A 20,491-nucleotide genomic window follows, 5' to 3' on the forward strand; every position below is an offset into this window, starting at 1 on the left:
GATGGGCTTTGCCAGCTCGTTGTGCGTTACGTGTAACGGGTTGTTGGGCTACAAAGAAAACATCCCAACCACTATGAAAATGGCAGACTGGCTGCAGATTTGGGAGCATCCTGTCATGTGCAGTTACGCTGCCAACCCCTCACATACCCAAAGTATGTTCGTGTCTGCTTTTGGCTGGGATTTTTTTCTGGTTTTTGTGCATTTTACCTTACCTAATACTGCCAGTTTACCTTCTTTCAAATCAGCTCAGAAGCAGAATTTCTTTGCTCCCCATAATTGTATGGTTGGTTGCCTTTTTAGAATGAACAGTTGAAGGCTTGGGAGCTGTGCAGAATGAGACCTATTGAAAATTAAAATCAGCTAAGTTTGCATTCTATCTTCTAGTATCATGCCTTTTCCTAAATCCCCCTCCCCAGTGAGTATTCTCTTGTTTGGACTGGGTTTTAAGTAGGTCTTGCATAATCTCTGTTGCCCCTTCCGAAACTTGATTTCACAAAGTAAGGAGGTTATGGTGTGTTGTTCTTTAGCAGTACTGCATGGCAGCAACAGTGACATTTGTTCTTTTTTGCCTGCTATAGCTCCTGCTTTTTGCCAGCCAAAGGAACTTCTGTGGCAGTTGTGCTTGAATTCACATACCTTATTTACAAATATTTTTTAAATATTTTTATTATTGCATAGTATACAGGTTGTTTCAGTGTTACTTCTTCTCCCCACTGTACTTTTACTTGGATTCATCCTTGGAAGAAATTTGATCACAATAGTTCCTGCTGCAGAAGCTTGGGTGGTAGTGGTGTTGTTGGAGACCTCCCTGTTGCATGTGCAGGTATCTCAGTGCTGAAACAGGTATGGCGCCAGTGAAACAGTGTTGCTTGGGAATGGCTTTAGCTTAATAAGCAGAGATTGGTGTGTTTGATAGGGAGTTTCAGTCAAGTGTGGAGCTCTCCATGGATCCAACAACCCATACGTTTTTCCACTGGTGCTTTATGATGTCATCAGAAGTCAGCTCTATTTCCTAATTAGATTTTTAGTCCTTTTTTTTGCTTCAGTCCCCATTCATTTAAGAGTTGGATTCAGTGATCCTTTTGGGTCCCTTCCAACTCAGAATATTCTGTGATTCTGTGTAATTACCATGTTTGGCCACACTACTTTACAACAGAATTGGTGGTAAATTGGTAGATACAATAAAATGTGGCCAGCAGGTCAAGGGAGTGATTCTGGCCCTGCTGCGCTGTCATAAGATCCCACCTGGAGTGCTGTGTCCAGGTCTGGAGTGCTAAGCACAGGAAAAACAGATGTGTGGCGTGGGTCCAGAGGAGGGGCACAGAGATGGTCAGAGGGCTGGAGCATCCTATGCTCCATGAGGCTAGAGGCTGAGAGACTATGAGGACAGGCTGAGGAAACTGGGATTGTTCAGCTTGGAGAAGGCCCTACAGAGACCTTAGAGCACCTTCCAGCACTGAAAGGAGGCCTACAGGAAGGCTCGAGAGGGACTTTTCACAAGTGATAGGACAAGGGGCAATGGCTATAAACTGCAAGACAGTAGGTTTAGATTAGATTTTAGGAAGAAATTCTTTACTGTGGAGGTTGTGAGACACTGGATCAAGTTGCCCAAAGAAGTTATGAATGCCCTATCCCTGTCAATGTTCAAGGCCAGGCTGGATGGGGCTCTGAGCAACTTGGTCTAGTGGAAGGTGTCCCTGTCCACAGGACTGCTGGAGAGTTCAGGGCTACCAAAATCTCTTGGATTGTACTGAATACCAGGACAGAAGGGTAGTCTTTCCAGATCAAGAGATTTAAGTCCTCTTCTGTAGCCCAAGTGCAAGACCCACTGAAAATGTTCCAGAGCCAAAGATTAGCCACAGACCATCCAGTCACAGTAGGCAACAGTCCAGAAGGGATTACCATCCCATAACACCAACTCACTAATGCTTCAGCAGACAACACTTCCCAACTTCAGGAGTAACAGCAAACTTTGAGATCTAGCCTTGGGTATGCCCTCATTGTTAAAGAAACTCTCCTCTTGGACCCTGCTGATGCCAGGACCTGTTTGGTCTGAGCCATTCTAGCTTTGCTCTGATGACAAAGTGTGTCACGAGGGACTGGACATGCAGGACTTCCAGAGACTTGAAGAGGGGGAAATGCCAAGAGGGAAAAGCTATGAGGGGTGTTTGGTAGAAAGTGCTGTCAGTGAGAACACAGAGGTTAGGTAAGGGATGAGCTGATCTCTGTCTCATGCCTGCTTGCATGTAACACTTCTCTGTCAGGCTGGGCTGTCAGTAAGAGTGATATAACATTATGGATAGTGTTATTACACTAATTAGTAATCAGTTCATATGTGCATACCCCTTCTCACAGCACTGGCAGGCAGAGCACATGGGTACCATGGCAATGGCATCAAGCATCCAGTTACATAGAATACTTCCCTGCTGGGAAATACTTGGGTCACATGGTGCTCTCTGCTTCCATCTGGGGTGTTTAATGTTTTACCCTATCTTCAACTCCTTCCTTGAAGGGCTTTTCCAATATCATACTTCCATCCTATGCAGCTGGCCTGCACACAAGATGCAGCTGCTGCCCCAGAAGAGAAGTGTCTGGGGTCTGTAAAAAGACGCCTCACAACTTGTGCTACAGAGCTCCCTGTCAGCAAGAGCCCTGAGCAGTGCTCCTGGCAGGTGCTGCACCAAAGCAGCCAAGAGCAGCCCTGCTGCTGGGAACCAACATCCCAACATCAGCACTGCTTTGCTGCCATGGCTGCTGAACTGGGTGGCATCACTACTGATGTTCATCCATCCTGTTACGTCAGAGCTTGTGCACTACAAATGCCAAAGGGACAGGAATCTGGGAGAAGGAAGTGGGAGACAAAATTCAAGCCTGGTGGCATTCTCTCTTGAGAGTGCCTTCAGCATTCTCAAGTTTCCAGTGATGATATTCCCTCCCCCTCAGGATGTGATGTTAGGTTCAGTCGAAAAGCTGAGGTGTATCCCCCTCCCACACGCAGTTGGGGTGATTAATCACCAATGCAAAAATGATCCATCTGGCTCTCTTAGTCTGACTCTACCTTGTAGTGAGTACCTAAATGGTAACCTTTATCTGCCTCCCTAGTCTTGCTAGACACAGAAGCACTGCCTAGATGTGTAGCTTTGGAATTATGCTTTATGTAAGACCCTTAGGGATAAGAGCTGTCCTCTCTAATTGCATTTCTGTGGCACAGTCAGATTTCTTTTGAACATAACTTGAATTCTCAATTTCTTAGGTTTATCATTCTTGTTCTGAGAGAAAACAGTGTTATTCTCGTGGTGTTTTAATCCTTAAGAGTACCTAGCTGTAAGTCTTGACTTCAAAATTCAGGTGACTGAATTCTGGTTGTGAGCAGTTTGCGTGAGCAGGATACTCGCACCGTTTCTTTCCAAGGTGCTTGCAAGAGAATTCCTACCTTGCTACAGAAATATTTTTCAAAATGCTTTTCTTTCCCTCCTTTTAAGTTGTAAAGAAACACTGAAGTGAATAAAACTCAAAATACTGTCTGCAATTCCATAGCCAGCTTGCAAAAATGTTCCAAAGTTGTAGAAAGATAAAACTTAATTGATCAACTGCAGTGCAAAATCTTTGCAACTGACTTTGAAATACAATTTTTATAAAATTAATAACCTCTCAGTTTTGAACAAACGAACAAGTTCCCCTAAAACTCAGTGTAGAGAAGCAGGCATTTTCAGAAGTTCATATTCAGAATATAATTTAACCATATGGAATTTAACCCATCTTTGGAGAAAAGTCTTGAAATAATTTTAAAATAAACAAGTAAGAAACTCAGACCCTGCTTTCATCTCCCCCAAGGAAGCCAGCTGGCTCCTCTCACCTGCACATTGGTTTAGGATAGCAGTATTTTTTATCTGGAAATTTCTCTGTAAAATGCTTGTTGCATTTTACCGGTTCATCTTCCATACCTGCCCTACTTAACAGGTTTACCTGTTGCAAACCAGGCTCCAGAGGGGGAAGACAGTGATACTCAGCAAAATTTTCCTGTCTGAGGTGACACCGTGTTTCTCCCTGGACTTGCCTGTGCCAAGGACAGAGCTGACACCTGCCAGCTGCATCTGTTACGTGCAGGGTTACAGCTGAGGTGTGACTCGGTGCTGGTCTGGGGTCAGGGCAAACCTGCAAAGAGTTGCTCGCTGTAGCCCACCTGTGCCTTCATAAAAGGACTCTACCCTACACTGGGATATTGGGAGCCATGCTGGTTGGTACCAAGAGGAAAGATCTCCAAAAGCCAAAACGCTTAATGCAGGTTTGCTCCAACGATGGCTTCTCCTCGCCCTTCTTCGCTGTTCTGGACAAGCTCTGTTATCCATTGACTGTTACCATTCCCAGCACAAGGTGGCACTAGGATTCCAAGAGAGGGACTTCCCAGCTCTGCAGCCCTGCTTCCCGTTAAGAAACCAGTGTGTATTAGTGACAAGCTGTTTGGCCATTTATTGTTTTGTACTGTGAGGGAGTGCATCTGGGCATTATATGGGGGAAGAAAACAACCAGCCATGCTCGGCTACGGAAGCTTGGGAATAACTTGGTGCTGAATGCTGCTGTGCTCTTGCCGGTTTTAATCCTTTTGCTTTCCACCAGGAGTTTTCCCCTTCAGCAGTTTCCAGCCTTCTCCATGCCTGTCTCTCGAGTTTCTGCTGTTTCCATTAGTCAGAACAACTCCTGCCAAGGGTAGGCAGGCCACATGTGCTGCTGTGCCTCGCATCCTGTTGGGAGCTGCTTGCCACTGTGTTAAAGGTCCTTGTGCAAGGGGCGCTACAAGTACAGGAGCAATGGGGCATGAGGGAAAAAGAGTGGAAAGAAGCAAGCAGTGTATCATCTTCCTCTTGTCCCCTGAGTCTATAGGAATTCTTTCTTGGTCGAGATCCAGTATTAACACTTGCCTCAGGAATGCCATATGGGTTCTTGAGGGGGAAGGGTTGTTGGCTGGTCTTACAGCTCCCAAAATCAAGTGAGAGCAAGTTGGCTGCTGCCTGTCCTGTTGCTGTGCAGTACTTTTAAATTCCTATTTGCTATGGGGTTGCACCTCCATGCTATGTGCTATCAGCAGTACGAAGATCCTGGCCACCTAGGCAGCATCTCTTTCTGGAATACTGAACTCTCTCGTTACTTGCTATTCTCCCCCACACTGTGAGGTATTTATTATCTGAGCAGACCTGGTAGAATAATTTCTGTGAAGTCTTAATAAAAATTATGGATGAATAAAAATAATGAAAGACGTAGCTGAACACTACCTGACCTTCCTTCAATCCAGGCTATGTGGCCATTTTTCTTTGTTCTGCAGCCCTGCCTTGCTGTTCTCAGAGAAGCCATGGGGTTTAGTCTCTGGACTCTTACTTTTTCCCATGCCTTTTTCTAGATCAAGAATTACACAGAACAATGCAGCAACCACATGTCTACCACATATCCCAGTGGTCTTGAAGGAGATCAGAGTTACAGTGGCAAAGAGATGGAGGCAAAAAAAAAAAACCAAAACATTAACTGGCTTTCTTAAAGGAACACAGCAGTGATACACTCTGAAATAGCACTGATCTCCTAAACACCGATTAAAGTGCAGAGAAGAGTCCTTCTGTGGAGGTTTAAGAATTCCCTGACTGACTGGGACATCCAGTCAGGGGTGACAGTGGTCAGGGGTGCAGGAAATCTTGGTTGGCTATTATAAGCTGCTTGTGTGCCCTTGAACTGGGTCTCAGAATCCAAATTTTACTTGTTGAGAAAAAGCAGAACAGTACCCAAATGCTGATCTGCTCTGAAAGTCTGGCTTTAGGTTGGGTGCTCCAGAAAGTCAAATTGAGTCACAGAAAGGAAGGTGAGGCGATAAGAGGCTCTACCAAATCTACAGCATGTTTAGATGCTTTTAATCAGTGACTGAGTAGTCATAGTTATCAGTGGGTTAAGGGCCCTGAGAACTGAGCTTTTCCACAACTTGCTGAGAAATGCCTCTGCCAGAAGTAGCAGGCCAAGGGAGGCAGAAGGGAACCTGCTCCCCCACTGCAGCCCACCCAGTCTGCACACATGATCTGTGGTCGAGGTGGGTTGGTGACAAGCACAGGGCTGTGCACTGTGGAGTCTGAGCCATCCCATGCTGCCATTCCATGCTGCAGTCCCAGCAGCAGAGGGGCAGCCTCTGGGGGAAAGGAGCAGTTTGAGTGCCTGGAAATCAAGACTTCCTGGCTGTATTGCTCAGGGAAGATTGCAATGGGTATTATTTTTTATAGTCCTGAACTTTTCCACCTTATATTTATTACTTCTTCTGTTCTTGTGCTTCCTTCAGACTTGCCTTACTAGACTTGCCTTACACATCACCAAAGCATGTGGAGTCTGGCTCCTGATCTGTGTTCTGTCTGCAAAACAGAGATGGTCCTGCCCATCACCTAATAAAGCCTTTAAGTCCAATAAAGCTGTAAGCTCCTCAGGACAAGGACCTTTCCCAGTCATGCAAAATTTTATGTATGTAGAATGAGACTTCAATTAGGCACCTGTATCTCACATAGTTAGAACAGTAAAATTATTAGAACACCTCTTTTTCTTTTAGATTGTAGAAGACATGGGGCAATGGCGACTTTCCTACATTCCTTTTTATCTTTCGTAAAAGCTTTCACCCCTGCCCCAACCTACCATATCTGTACAAGTGAGACTTGCACCTCTTTTATGTTGCCAAGCAGATGCAGTTGCAGCCAGTAAGAATCCATTTAGACTATTTAGATGTTGCAAATCCATTATGGTTCTCTTTTTGGCACCAGTAGACACAAAAATTTATGTGTCACTTACAGGGCCTGACTTATGGCAGGACTTCCCAGTGCTTGGCAGGCAGGAGGGCTGCTGCACTTGACTTCAAAATGGTGCAAGAAGGAGGAGTCTTGGCTGTGCAAAGCAGTTGTAAAGCCAAGAGGAATGGCTGTGTGTCTTGTGACCTTTGCTGATTGCATGATTTCCTGACGTGGTATCATATGATAACTCTCAGAGACTATTAAGAATTAAGCAAGGCTTCCTTACATCCTTGCATTGCCAGGATGAAAGCTTCCACAAAGCTGTTGTAGCAAGTAGACAAGGTGGAAGACTTCGGTCAAACTCCAGGGATTCAGAAAGTATTCGTTTATTTGGGTTTTTTTACACCCCGCCACTGCTTTCTGCTTACAGGCAAGCCTGTCCCCCTCTCTGTAAAATGGAAATAATTCTTTTCTCATTTTTAATTGTGCGCATTTAAATCATTGCTTTTCCACAGCAGAGGTCATCACCTGGGAAAGGATTTAGAAGGAAGAGGCATTACTCATACACCAGTTCCAGCCAGTATGGTATATGCTCATGAGCTGTTAAGCTCAGCAGAGCCTTTCACCTCTCTAGGGCTGGTTCATGTGGGTATTTACCGGCTGTAGTAACATGCCATTTTTCACCAGCTGGTTCTAATCTTATTGCAAGATCTTCTGAGCTAGCTTCACTGCAAAGATTTTAACTGGACTTTGGAATCCTAAAGGAGCAAAGATTAGGTAAGTGGTGAGTATTTCTCACCACGACAGTATGTTTCAAGATTGTCCTTCCATTTCCTCACTTACAGACTCTGAAATTTATTTCTGTGGCTAAAATTGTCAGTCCTTACCAGCACTAAAGACTGGAACTAGTGATTTCTGTCCAATTCCCAGCAAAGAAGAAATTGTACTCCAGCATTTACTCTGAAAAGTGCTTGCAAGCACTGTTTCCTGGATCCTCGCCTGTTGCGCCACTGGACAACTCCAGTGGTTTGAGAGTGGAGGATGGTCTGGGTGGTGCTTGGAGGTAGCACCAAGCAGGGAGAAGACAGTGTTGCTGTTGTCTGCGCAGGCTGGAGCAGTGCTTAGCTGGGCATGAGTTTGGAGGTTATAGCAGGCTTCACTATCCCGGGCTCCTGTAGCCAGGACACAGCCTGTCTGGGAAGGGCAGCACAGGGGTCTTGCACCTTGCCCTCTCCAACTTCAACCTGGAAGCAAGAGGCCTGTCTGCCTGTGAGCTCTGGGGGTGCACTGTTTGCTTGAAGAATTGGTTTGGGTTGTGATCTTTAATTTTTTTTTCGTCAAGTTTTCCCCAGGAGAGGGAGCAGTCCACCCAAATGATGTCGAGGGGAATGAATCTGCTTATTCCAGCTCCAGTTTAACCGTGTTTGCTGTATTGCTGTGAATGCCTTCTTTCATCATGCTCCTCATCATCAACTCTTTTTGCTTCACCTTCTGACTCCTCTAGTAACCTTGCAACAGTTCTGGCAGTGCTGGCCCTTCGAGGCTGGCATTCAAGGCAGGAATTGCACCTCTTTGCTCTGTAAGCCACCTTTCCCACCACAGTACACCCAAGGCTGCTCCCAGTGCCTGGTCCCACAGCCCATCCCCATCACCAGGCCCCGAGTCCAAGTCACTTCATTCCCGGCACGGCGTCCTGCTCGCCTCCGTCCCAAGCCACAGGGCAGTGGCTTGGCAGCAGCTCCTGTGGTCACTATGGTGACAGTGGTCAGGCAAAGGAGGACATTGCTTAATTCAGGAATTTAGGGCTGCTTTGCTGAAAATCTCCTTTTGATTCTAGCAACAGTAACTTCCAGAGGCTTGCTGCTGCTTAGGTATCCATTTGGAGGTTGACTGCTTCCCAAGCAGACAATTATATTTCCAGAAACATATGCATAGAAAAACAGAGGAAAGTTGGGGGTTGTGGAGTTCAAAACTACTGCTGCCAAAGTTCCTGTCTTCATGGTGTCTTTTGCTGTATCAGGAAAAGTTCCAAAGCACAGTAGCCTGGTTACCACTTAAGGAATGGACTGTGGTTTCTTGTTGACTTACTTCACTATTTATTCCTTCCTTTCCTTCTTTCTTTTTTAAATAACCAAGGGGGGATATAACAGAGCTAACTTTGTGATAATCAAGCCTCAGCTGCATTGTATCCCAGTACACCTGATATAAAACCATCTACTGATGTGTGCTGGGATTCTTAGCACTGCTGTAAGCTGAACCACTCTGGGAAAATTTCCAAGGAATAATGGGCGGAATTCTCAAGGACAAGACACGGAGGACAGCACAGGGTATCTGTTCAACAGCATTCCCGGGAAACTAGTGTGCCAGGGAGGCTGTTGTAGCAGTGACTGGCATGAATAATAGTGTTACTCTTTATTTTGGTGTGCCAGTGGAAAGATCTAAGAGGTTTTGTGCATGGATGACCCTCAATTTAAGGGCAAAACTTGAGTAGGGGATTTTGCAGCAAAGACTTGAAATTATATAGCTGTTAGGGGGAAAAACTGTTTTCACTGGATGAGATCTGCAGCTGTCTGCTTGGAGATGGTCATCTCTGGTAAAGACATTCCCTGGGACAGATGCAGTCTTTTAAGAGCACATAGTTGCAACAATTGAATCTCTGCAGTGTGCTATCTCTGAATGTCTGATACAAAGAAGACTACAGACACATGCTGTGATTTTTAATACTACTGTCAGCTGAACCACTCTGGGAAATTTTCCAGGGAGCATCAGGCAGAGTTCTGAAGGACAGATTGAGGGCAGTGCAAGGTATCAGCGCTAACAGCATTCCAAAGAGACTACTATTCTAGAGCCATAGCCTGAAACAGGGTAACTCTTAAGACTATCGTCTCTTTTAAGTTAGTGCAAGCAGGCATGCTGAGGCACCTACAGAAAGCTTGTGTTGTGAGCAACCCCCTTTACTCCCATTTAACAGTATGTAGACCATGCCTATGTCCCCTTTTCTGTACATGAGCACAGTGGGATTTGAGATGTAAAGCTGTGTGTCCTTTTTTTGGGTGGAGCAGTATATTATACCTGAGCAGTGTTGCAGTTCATGAGGCACAAGTTAGAGGACGACAGTTTGCTCTGTCCCTGTTGGTGAGTGTTATCTAAACCATCAGATCATGTAGTTCATGTTGATTTTGCAGCCTGGTTGGTGACTCTACACAGTGGTCAGGGTAAACATTTCACACAGCAGCCAAAGTTCACTCTTGCAGGTCTGAGTTGTCATCTCTGCTTCCAGGTTGCATCGACAAAATGGTATAAAAAATTAAGGATGTTAGTGGAAGTGGGTGAGGCAGTTTAACTCCTATCATTGATGTGTCCATTCAAAGGGCAACATTAGAGTCAGCTGAGCATGAGTAAATGCCCATTTATGAAGGCCTGACCTTAGACTCTGGACCTCCACAGCTGAAGAATCACTATAGGGCCACAGGATTACATTTTTATTGAAAAAAGCATTACTTGAATGTCAATAAAAATACCATCTCTAGCTTAGCCTTGTAATGTGCTCTGAGATAACAGCATGTATTACTTCATTTTGCCATCTCAGCACAGACCTGTTGGCTCGTACCACCCAAGGGACAAGACTCTTAAACATTTTATAATGTCAGGCTTATAATCATTTTGTTCAGAAGACGTCCCTAGGCAAGGAATTCCTGCTTCCTGTTAAGGCTGGGTGTGCAGCAGATTTTGTCTGTTGACATTGGCAAATCTCTTTAGGCTTCATTTTGGAATCTTTTTAGTTATTTACTTCCATGTTTCATTACTTCAGTAGTGTGTCTTAAGTTTTAAAATTATTTTCAGATAGTCCTTCTACTTGCTGGCATTGCAGTGCCTGGATATGTCTGTATCTAAAAGCACAACAGTGATGCTTAAACTGTGACAGTCATGCATAATGGCTCTCCCCGGATTTTTACTGTGTCCCTTTTTGCTTGAGTCTGGGCATTTATTTAAACATGGAGAAAAACTACCAAACAGGATAGGTTCTTGCAAGAAACTAAGTGCAACTGAAGTTTTGGGCGTGGCCTTAGATGGGTTCTGATAACTGCTGGGCTCTCACTCTTCGACTTGCATACATATCTATGTAGGGAAGAAGTTCCTATTTAAAGGGCTGTGATTTTGTTAGTTTGTGTTGAAGTCTGGTTAAAGGGCGGATTTCCAAGTGCTGTTAGGAAGAAAAGGAAATTTGTCTAGATAGCTCTTCTCTACATCTACATTTGTCTAGATAGCCCATCCTCTCCACAGTGCTGCGGATGAAAGATGTTTTCAATTCTAGTGTGCGATAGAGAAAGCAGCCCAAGTTCACAGAGCCAAAGGGTGGCATTTTTCAATAGTACCAGCTGCTTCATAAGCCAATGGCAAATTCGACCCTGACCTCCATGGAAGTGGCACCAGGCCAACACTGTATGCTGCAGCAAATCATTCCCTCAGGCTCTGTAAATCCTGTGCTATTGTCCTGCTTCTGGGGCAGTGAGAGGACACCCTGTGTCACCCATGCACTGAGAGCAAACTATGCAGCAAGGGTGGCAACAGTGCTTTAAGCTGCTGCACTCAGCGTGCAGGGATGGAGCTGAATTCCTAATTTTGGAATATCAGTGGCCAGACCACTGCCAGTGAGTGAGCATCACTTGTCTGGTTTGGCATTTGCAGAAGTGCATGTGCCACGCTACCTGCTGAACACAGGGTTGTGGAAAACAGAGGCCTCCTGAGCTGTGAATCAGAAATAGAGCAGCTGACACCATGGACTGCCCTTATTCCCAGCTGGAAGTACTATTTGCTGCAGTTCAAGCTGAACACAGCCTCCCAGCCCCTCCTGCTCTCTCTCCTCTGCTATTAGAGTCAGCATGTACAAACCTTTTTGTTACAAACTGAGACACTCTGTGAGAACAAAATGACTTCACCCAGAGCAGAAAGGCAAAGAGTCTCTTTGCAAAGACTTGCACTTATGAGGGACAGCAGAAACACTGGTCCTGTAGCCAGGTTTGAAAGCTGATGTTTCTCCTATTTCTACCAATTTCCTGCCTTTCAGCTGCTCTGGAAAGGGATTGAGACTGAAGGAGTTAGCAAGACAGACAACAGAGAAGGTGAGTGGCATTTGCATGAAAGATGGTAACAGGAGAAGGGGGGAGGTAGAAAGAATGGAACAAGAACAGAGGTAAGAGCAACCTTGGCAGGAGAGAATAACAGGCAGTGATGGCCCAGCAGAAGGAAGGGCAACAGACAGTGGAAAGTAGAGACCTTGGAAAGATTAATGAGACTAAACTGTGCTGGGGAGGAGGGACCTTGCAGTGAGACTTACAGGCAACTGTGCAACCATTTTCTCATGCAGTGAAAGACATAAACACACACACCATGTGGTAGAAAGCAGAAATACAAGAGTAAGGGATTTTTCTGTTTCTTCTCCCAATTTTGTGAAAGATTTTGCCTTTTCCCCAGAGTTGTTGGGTTTTCTTCTAGAAGCTACTTCTTCAGAAGATATAGTCAATTTTGCAGTTCCCCAGGGTCTGAATTTTAACTATACATGCAGTATAATGCCTTTGTTTGAAGAAGTGTCATGCACAAATGGAAACCTGAGATTTTATGGCTGATAGAGCAATAATGATTTAAAGGAAATTCCTCTCTCTGTACAAGTTAAGACATGTCAAATTAACTCCTCCCCTAAAGTTTGTAGCACCATCCATGCAAGCTAGTCTGAGCAGGTAACATTTTTCATCTTCTTCGAAGTTCTAGTCAGTGGCAGACCAGACCCACTGAGAGACTGAGTGAAATCTGTCCTACCAGCTCCACCACACACTTGGCAGGTTCACCAAAGCCTGTAGCGTGGATGTCAGCGCACTGTTAATAAAACCTTGAAACTGCCCTAATTTTGCTGATGTGACTCTCTCTTGGGCCCTAGAAATTATTATATGCAAGAGTTCAGGTGGCTGTTTCTAAACTTTTTCCTCAAGTTCATTCCAGTGCACATGGAGGACCAGTCCTACTTTCCCTTTAGCAATCTAGGCAGGGCCCTATTACTCAGCTTTGCTTCAGGGAAAAGTTGAGGATGGATTCTCTTGCCCACAGGAGTACAAAATGAACAGGAAGCACCTGACTGGGTGCTGCCCATCCTGTAGCAGTTCAGAACTTCTCTGGATGTGTCCTTGGCAGACGGATTGCTCCATTTGCTCAGGACTTGTGTGTGACACTGGGTCCCAGAGGAATAGCTGCAGCACAATGGTGGTATTCTCTGTGCAGGGCATGCTCTGTACAGCCTGTCTCTGGGTACAGCATTTGGGAAACCTGGCCAAGGCAGTTTTCCTGGCACACTACAGCCCTAGATGTTCCAGCTGGAAGTGACACCCCACCTGTCAGCAGTGCTGGGGCTGCAGCTTTGGTACCCAGGCTCCTCGGCTCAGGACTGCAGCTCTGTCTGTCTCTAACACTGCCACACTGGAGGATCCCCGATCCGACAGCTCTGGCAGAGCCCCTTTCCTGCTGAGCTGCAGGCAGCAGCAGCTTGTCTCAGGAGGGGTTTCATGATACTGAAACGGAGGCATCCTATCCAACAAGCCTTTCCATGCCCTACATGCCTGGGAAGGATTGAGCTGCCCTCTGCTACTGCTCTTGGTCAACAGTGACAATGAATGGGTTGAACATTGGAGGAGTGAACTCTGAGATTATAGGATTTTAGTAGATTGCCAGCACAGAGAAAATTTGCGTTAAGTGAATTGATTTCTTCCTTCCTCTCATATTTATAAGTTAAATTAATATTTTATATTCAGCAAGTCAATTAACTGTGCCTGCCACTGTGTATGAAATGTTGACAATTGCTTTAATTCTTCTTTCAGAAAATTCTGCATATCCTGCCTGTGTAAAAGATATGTACCTATAACTTACTTAGGGGACCTCTATTTGCATGGGGTGACTAAAAGGTATTTTGGAATAGCTGGTTCAGTTGTCCCTGGTCATGTGCTCCTAACACAAATCTCATTAATGGGGCAGATGGTGGTACAGAACCTGCAAGTGTTTGCTTTGGTTGATGGCTTCTTGTTTCAAGTAACACAAGTGAACCTGGAGACAAGAAAGGAGATGTTATTGACTGGTGTTTTTCCAGAGGTTTACACTGCTAAGTTGGCAACTAGCCCTGCTTTCATTTCCCCTCAAATTGACACCTCTACCCTTCCTGTTAATTTAAGTGCCAGCTACAGTGATTTACATTCTTCCCTTCTAGAAGTGAAGTTTCTTAACTAATTATAAATGAGCAAAATATGTTTCTTGACAGTCATTTTATCTGTCCAGAAATGGTAAGAATTAATCCAATGGACAGATGTATTTCATAGTTAGAATAGTCTGCGAAGTGTTTTTAGGCTGTATTAAAGAGGGCTCCATACTGTATCTCCTTCTTTCCCAGAACAGCCCTAGACACTGGAGAACAAGTCCTTGAAATGCTGGGCTGGTGATTAGTGTGGTAGGGACAAAGGTCTTTTACCAAGCACTAGTTTGCAGAGGTGGGAAGGTTAAAAGATACGGGAAATCAGAGAAGCACTCATCAGAAAATTTTACTCAGAGTGTCTTCAAGGTGTTTCAGTGTTGGATAGGTGGGGGAAGATGGAGAGAGCATAGGAAAGATTACTACAAAAGCAGAGATGGTCTTTAAAATTATGGTAGTTTTTCTTGCCTGAAACAGGCAGACAAGCAACTTCTTTTTCTGGCTGTTGGAAGCTGTTGAATTGATGCACTGCAAGCATTTGACCCCACTGCTATGGAGGGGATCATCCTCTAAAAGTAGCTTGCCTTCCAAGGTAATATCCAGACCCACAGCATGTTTGGAAAGAGACTGGTATGTTGCTGATTTGTGGAATTTTCATTTCCCATGATGATTTTGCCTCACAAAGAGGAGTTGGGGTTAACATTGGAGCTGGAGAGAAAATTTTGATTTGTGTGGGGCCTGGAGGGGAGAAGAGGTAGCCCACTGTTACTGTCTCAGAAGGGCAGTGAGCAGGGGGACTACTTCTACGAAAAGTGCAGACATTTCCTAGAGAAAGATCTCTGAAGTACCTGCTGACTGAAACATTCCAGGCATTCCTGCACTTCGCTGCTAAGCTCCCACAGCAGCAGCTCATGGTGCTCAGGCTGCAGCAGCCTGGCCTTGGCAACTGTGTCCTGGTCAGGGACTCTGACACACAGCTCTCATTAGCAAATTCGCCGTGTGGAGTGGCACAGCAAGCTGTGAATTTGCAGCTGGAAGAGAAGATGAATGTGATTTTAGTGTGCTGCTCTTGTGAACAGACCTGCCAGGAGCAGCTGAAGGGCTTGCAGTGGGCTACCCACCACAGTGTTTTCTGCAAAGATTTCCTGGGTGCTTTGTGCACAGGCTGGAAACTGTAGTTCTCTGTAGCCCTTTCCCCTCCTATAGCTGCTCTTTCAAGTTGTGTTTGCATCTACTGTAAGGGGCAGAAACTCACACCATCTCAGTGTCAACAAGCTTGTAAATCATCTACTTAATAGTCACAGGTGAGATAACATATAAATACTAAAGGCACTAAAAAATCCTTCCCACCTCACTCACCCTCCCCTCCAAGTACTGAATCTTGTCCAAAGCTGCACAAACAGGATTCTAAGATAAAGACCTTGAGTAAGAATTACTAAAACAAACAGAGCGTGGGGTGGTTTGTTAAGGGACTGGCTTCTCAAGGCCAAAGGGTGGGTGTGGAAGAACACACCATACACCTTACAGAGAGGAAAGCTCAGAATGTTAAAAAGGTACATCTTGGAACAAAGCCCTCCTGAGAAGTCTGTAATATTTGAAATAAGTTGGTGTAGCATGGGAGGAGAATCATACAAGTACAATGCAAAGTAGATTGTCTGTGATTTCAGTAACTAGCAGCACAAAAACTTTCTAAGAAGTAGAGGGATTATATTCTGCTTAGCATGATGCAGTTCAGCACAGTTATTCAGAGTTAATGCAGTTCTAGCAAAGAAATTACATGCTCCAAGCTACGTTTCTGTCTTTCCTTTAAGAATGCTTTGAAAGAATTTACCATTCAGCTGCAAACTACCTGATTCTGAACACAAAACAGCAGATATTTCCCAGTTTACTTCTTCCCTGCCCTGCCATGTGCAGGAAACCTCTCCTGTAGCAGGACAGTTCCTGGGGGCATGTTAGTTCAGTCACCATGCGGTGCCTGTCTATTGATGGTTGGCTCAATGTCAGGGTTTCTTTCCTATTTTTGTTGTTGCATGGATGAAATCCACTGCTAGAGCATTATCTGCTATTGATGTGGGCTGCATTCTGACCTAAAAGCAAAAAACTCCACATCTGTGATCTTGCTAGCCTGTGACCAGCACCTGGGGGAGATATCTGAAGATGGAACATGATGAACCACAGGACTACAGTTTTAAGTGAGTAACGCCTCAAAACTTGTTCCTTTTGCAGGTTGTTTTTTTTTCCATCTATAAGAATATGTGGTCTATAGCTTTAGTCAGTGCCTAGGGGTAATCTCTACATCCCCTTGACTCAAGGCTTGTTTAAGTTTCCTATGCTGCTGCAGAACTATTGTTAGTTTGCAGATAAGGAAGTGTTATCATTTTAGCACAGTCTAAGAGAAAAGGAGAGGAGGGAGCTGTTAGATTCTCTCCTGTGTTACACTCTATCTGGTGGCAGGGTTGTCCTTCACACTGATCTCTCAAATGTGGTAATAATAACAGTAAAGTTTTATTTTTACTGGTTATCAGCCAAAAGCAACAACTAGGCTAAACCAGAAAATACCATCCTTTCTGCCTTTGCAGCATGTGTGCACAATCTTTGTGCTGATGCTCTGATACTTCTCTAGCTCTTTTCTGAAGAAACAAGGGGACACAGACACCTTCATTCCTCCCAAACAACCGGGTCTACCTAATCCTGGCCATCATCTAAAAACAGGCCCTCTGCCCTCTTCCCAGCACGCCAACACACACTCCCAACCTGCCAATGCAAATCTGCAACGGCTCCCTTCTGTGCTAGCTTGCTTTTGCCATTAAGACATGGTCGGCTTTTCACAGCTACGTGTTGCTGCCTTTAGCAGTTGCTACCTCTTCTTCCTCTGTGTGTGCATGGCAGTCTTCTGTCTTTTCAAGGGGGCCCTATCACAAACAAGTTGCCAAGTTTGAAACCAAGGAAGACAAATGACGTGTCTGTCCAAAAAGCCCTCGTAAGGGCCAGAATTGGGAAAATGCATGGACTGATCCTTGTGCAAGCACTTTGCATCTCTATGGAGTGCAGATGCTCTTTAAGGAAATAACAGAGACTGTCTCACCCAAGGTGTTGAGGACTATACAGAATTTAGATGGCTCTAATCTCATATGTTTGTGCTTTAAAGGAAGGAAACCCTGCTGCAAAGGTTACAAACCAAAAGGAAGGCTGGCCCTCCTGCTGGAAAAAAAGAGCATGCTCCAAGCATGCTTAGCCTTCCCTTCATTTGTGTGAACAGTGGGAAAATAATCAGGAGGGTAAATCCTGTTCGACAGAATTCAGAGTCACTTTTCACAGTGTACATCATCATTCTAGATATCTGCAAAGTAGAGGTGTATACCAAGCTACTCAGTCTGGGTTCCTTTAATAGCCAAAGGAAAGAAACTGGCAGTTGTTTGAAGAATTTTCAGGGTTAAGTGAACCTCACCCTCGGTGATGTTGACTGTACAAAGGAGTTTGGGCTGAGCTGAGATGCAGGTGTCTGTGGTGAAATCCCACCCTTGGTGTAATAAAATCCTTAAGGAGATCCTGAGACCCAAGTCATTCTTCACTGTGAAAGGAAGATGTGGATCACAGTAAGAGTGTGAATGAAAAACCTATTAAGAACAAGAAAATCCTGTTCAGGTTGTGACTCTACCAAGTTTACATGAAGATGGATGGTTTTTCAATAGGGAAAAATAGGTGTAACAGACCCCCAGGCTTCAATATGGGGGACAAAACACTGCAGACAGCAAGTCATCCATTTCAGGGCTGGCTTGCTGGACTGTGTAGCCTTACAACACTGAAGCTCCTGTGAGGCTTGCCAGCAGGTGCAAATGATGGAAATTGGATTTTCTAGGAAGGTAGGTGATGATTGCATAGCACTTCTATTTTTGTTTTTTGAGGTCACCCTATTTGTTTTGAAGTCATTCTAATTCAGGACAGGAAGGGACCAGTTGTTTTTTTTGGCTACAAATTTGGTTTGAACTTTAACTGAGCAGTGTCTTTCTGTGGCATGCAGCCATGCAGCCACGAGGAGCGATTCTGAAGGGCAGCAAGAGGCAGGATTGGCAGCATCCCTCAGGCTGCATTGACAGAGTGGTCATGCACAAGTGCCAGAATGGCCTGACCCAGGCTGGTACCATCACTGCTGGACCTCTGCCTCTCACCTCCTTGGGGTAACAGGCCTGCTGGGGCTGTGCCAGGGAACATCAATGGCCAGGCAGGTAAGGGGACACTGGTGTCCTCTAAAGACAAATACAGGATGTCCCAAGCCAAATAAGCTAATGACAGGGAAGAGGTGGCCTGGTTCTGCTCTTGTGTTGACACACTATGTGGCTGTGGTTTTGTCTGTCATGTTCTCAACAATGAACCTCCAGGAGGAGGGGAATTGTGCTCTTGTACAGTTCTCTTGTACAAGACAAGAGCATAGCTGCACACTTTAAACCTTCTGCATGGGGAGCATCTTATTGACATCCTTCGCACCCTGTCAGTGTGCTAAGCAAGTTATCCATCCTTGAATCAAACCTTTCTTAGCAATAGCCTTGGCAGCCATAGCCTTGGCATGCACACGTGAAAGAAGGAAACCTCTTACAAAGGTTTAAGTAAGCTTTTTCATCCATTCCACATGGAAAAAAATCTTATCCACTAGCTCTTCACTTAGCATAAATGTGGGTTTCAAAGAGCCTTGCAAAACAATGTGTGGCAAAATCTATGTGCAAAAGTAAGAAAACAAATTAAGGACTTGTGTTTGGAAGAGCTTATTCTTGTTTGAATGCTCTGTAAGACAGTCCTGAAACCTCCAAGTTACAGGAATCTTACAGATATTGTGCTTGGAGTCAAAATTAAGTTGGATTTTTTCCTGTTCTTGTGGAATGCTGTAATCAAAATAACTTTTGGTTTAAATGGTTGATGAGCTAGAATTATTTCTCATAGCAGAGCCAGTTGCTGAGGTAGAGTATTTTGATACTTTTCCATCACAAACATGTCCAGAAAGCACACTACTCCTACATTCTATTATTGAGAAGATGGGAGAAAATCCTCTACATATAGTAATGGCTGTGTCACTGGAACAAAATTGTCCCCTTGAACCCAGCAGTAGAGAAGGGCAGAGAGGGAATGACATAACAACCAATCACATATTGCTTACAATACTCTGCTCCCATGTTGCGCTGAGAACTGCAAAGTGGCTCAGGAGATCTTCTGTTTTTCTCAGCAGAAAAGGTGCACATCGGGTCCAGAGCAGCACTTCTTGATGTCAGTTCCTAAATTAGTTGTTTCAGCATATGTCTAATATAGATGTGGTTCTGCTAGGTACCACACAGCTTTGGTTCTCCAAGCTGCCGCTGAATCTGCTGCTGGCACTTCTCCAAATGGCAGCACAAGCTTTCCCCGGCAGCTGGGCACAGATCCCACCGTGATATGCAGAGGAACGAGGGCTGTGGTCACTCTCATCCTCCTGCCCAGATGCAGCAATGAATCACTGCGTGCATCATCTGAAATCTGGCTGTGAGCCATGACATATTTTGGTGAGCTGTATAGCTGAGATCACTGATGTCCTACTGGAATTCACGACAGAGAGGTCCCATATGCTGCTGCTGGAGGTCCTTTGCTCTTCCAAGGGGTGGATTTACCAGGCCCATGTCAGAGTCTGCAGAGAAGCTAAGGCAGACCTCCACCTGGCCAAATCCTGTCCCAAAAAGGAAGCTCATTTTGAAGAGGACTGGCAAACTGAATTCCTGTGCCTGATACAGGAGAAAAAAATGTGGCTACAACCAGCTGGGAACCACCATGTTTGTTTCGGCTGCAGCAGCCGGATTGCAGTAGCAAAAATGATCCTCAACACTTCACTAGTTTGTCAAACAGTGGACAAAGGAATTGATTGTGCAATTCAGAGCAATCTGCTAACTACATTTGTAAGGAAAGGGTTTAAAATTGCACAATGTGCTGAGAAATGATGCATGTAGGGATTTTGTCTTACAGCTATTGGCAATTAGAAGGAATGGAGAGATAACTGAATTTGCTCTGTTCTTCATTCTACGGAGGGTAAGGAGGCTCAACCACAGCAGATACTGCAGGCCAAAAGTATTCAGCTTGGCATGCATGGGATGTGCCCATGGCAAAGAGAGTCTGCACAGAGTTCAAGGAACAGTTTTCTGTTATGTGCTATGGCATTGTGGAAAGCATGTCATAGTAAAGATGTCACCTAGAGAATGTTTTGTTGGGCTAGTTAGATACTAGAAAAACGTTCTTCACTGCAGGGGTGCTCAAGCTCTGGAAAAGGCTTCCCAAGGAAGTGGTCATGGCACCAAGCCTGTCACTATTCAAGAAGCATTTGGACAACACTCTTAGATTGTTTAACCTTTTTTTACGTTGCTCTGCATGCAGTCAGAAGTTGGATTTGATGATCCTCATGGGTCCCTTCCAGCTCAGGATATTCTATTATTCTAATTAGTCTGAATTCAGTGACTAGTTAGGTGTTACTTACTTCCAAATGTTATGATTTATATCATGTCTC

General features: G+C 44.8%; 1 long non-coding RNA gene across 2 annotated transcripts in view; it reads right to left on the bottom strand.

The window, feature by feature from the left end:
* LOC120410040 overlaps positions 1-20,491 on the bottom strand; it is a 37,648-nt gene that overhangs the window by 7,540 nt on the left and 9,617 nt on the right. Inside the window, exon 3 of one of the 2 annotated variants that reach the window (XR_005601958.1) lies at positions 14,829-15,005. The exons of the other annotated variant lie outside the window; for it this stretch is intronic. This is a non-coding gene — a long non-coding RNA (uncharacterized LOC120410040). Of the gene's footprint in view, positions 1-14,828; positions 15,006-20,491 lie in introns of those variants that run through there. 2 annotated transcript variants of the gene reach the window in all.

This window comes from Corvus cornix, chromosome 5 (genome assembly GCF_000738735.6).
Source record: "Corvus cornix cornix isolate S_Up_H32 chromosome 5, ASM73873v5, whole genome shotgun sequence".
Classification (NCBI taxonomy): Eukaryota; Metazoa; Chordata; class Aves; order Passeriformes; family Corvidae; genus Corvus; species Corvus cornix.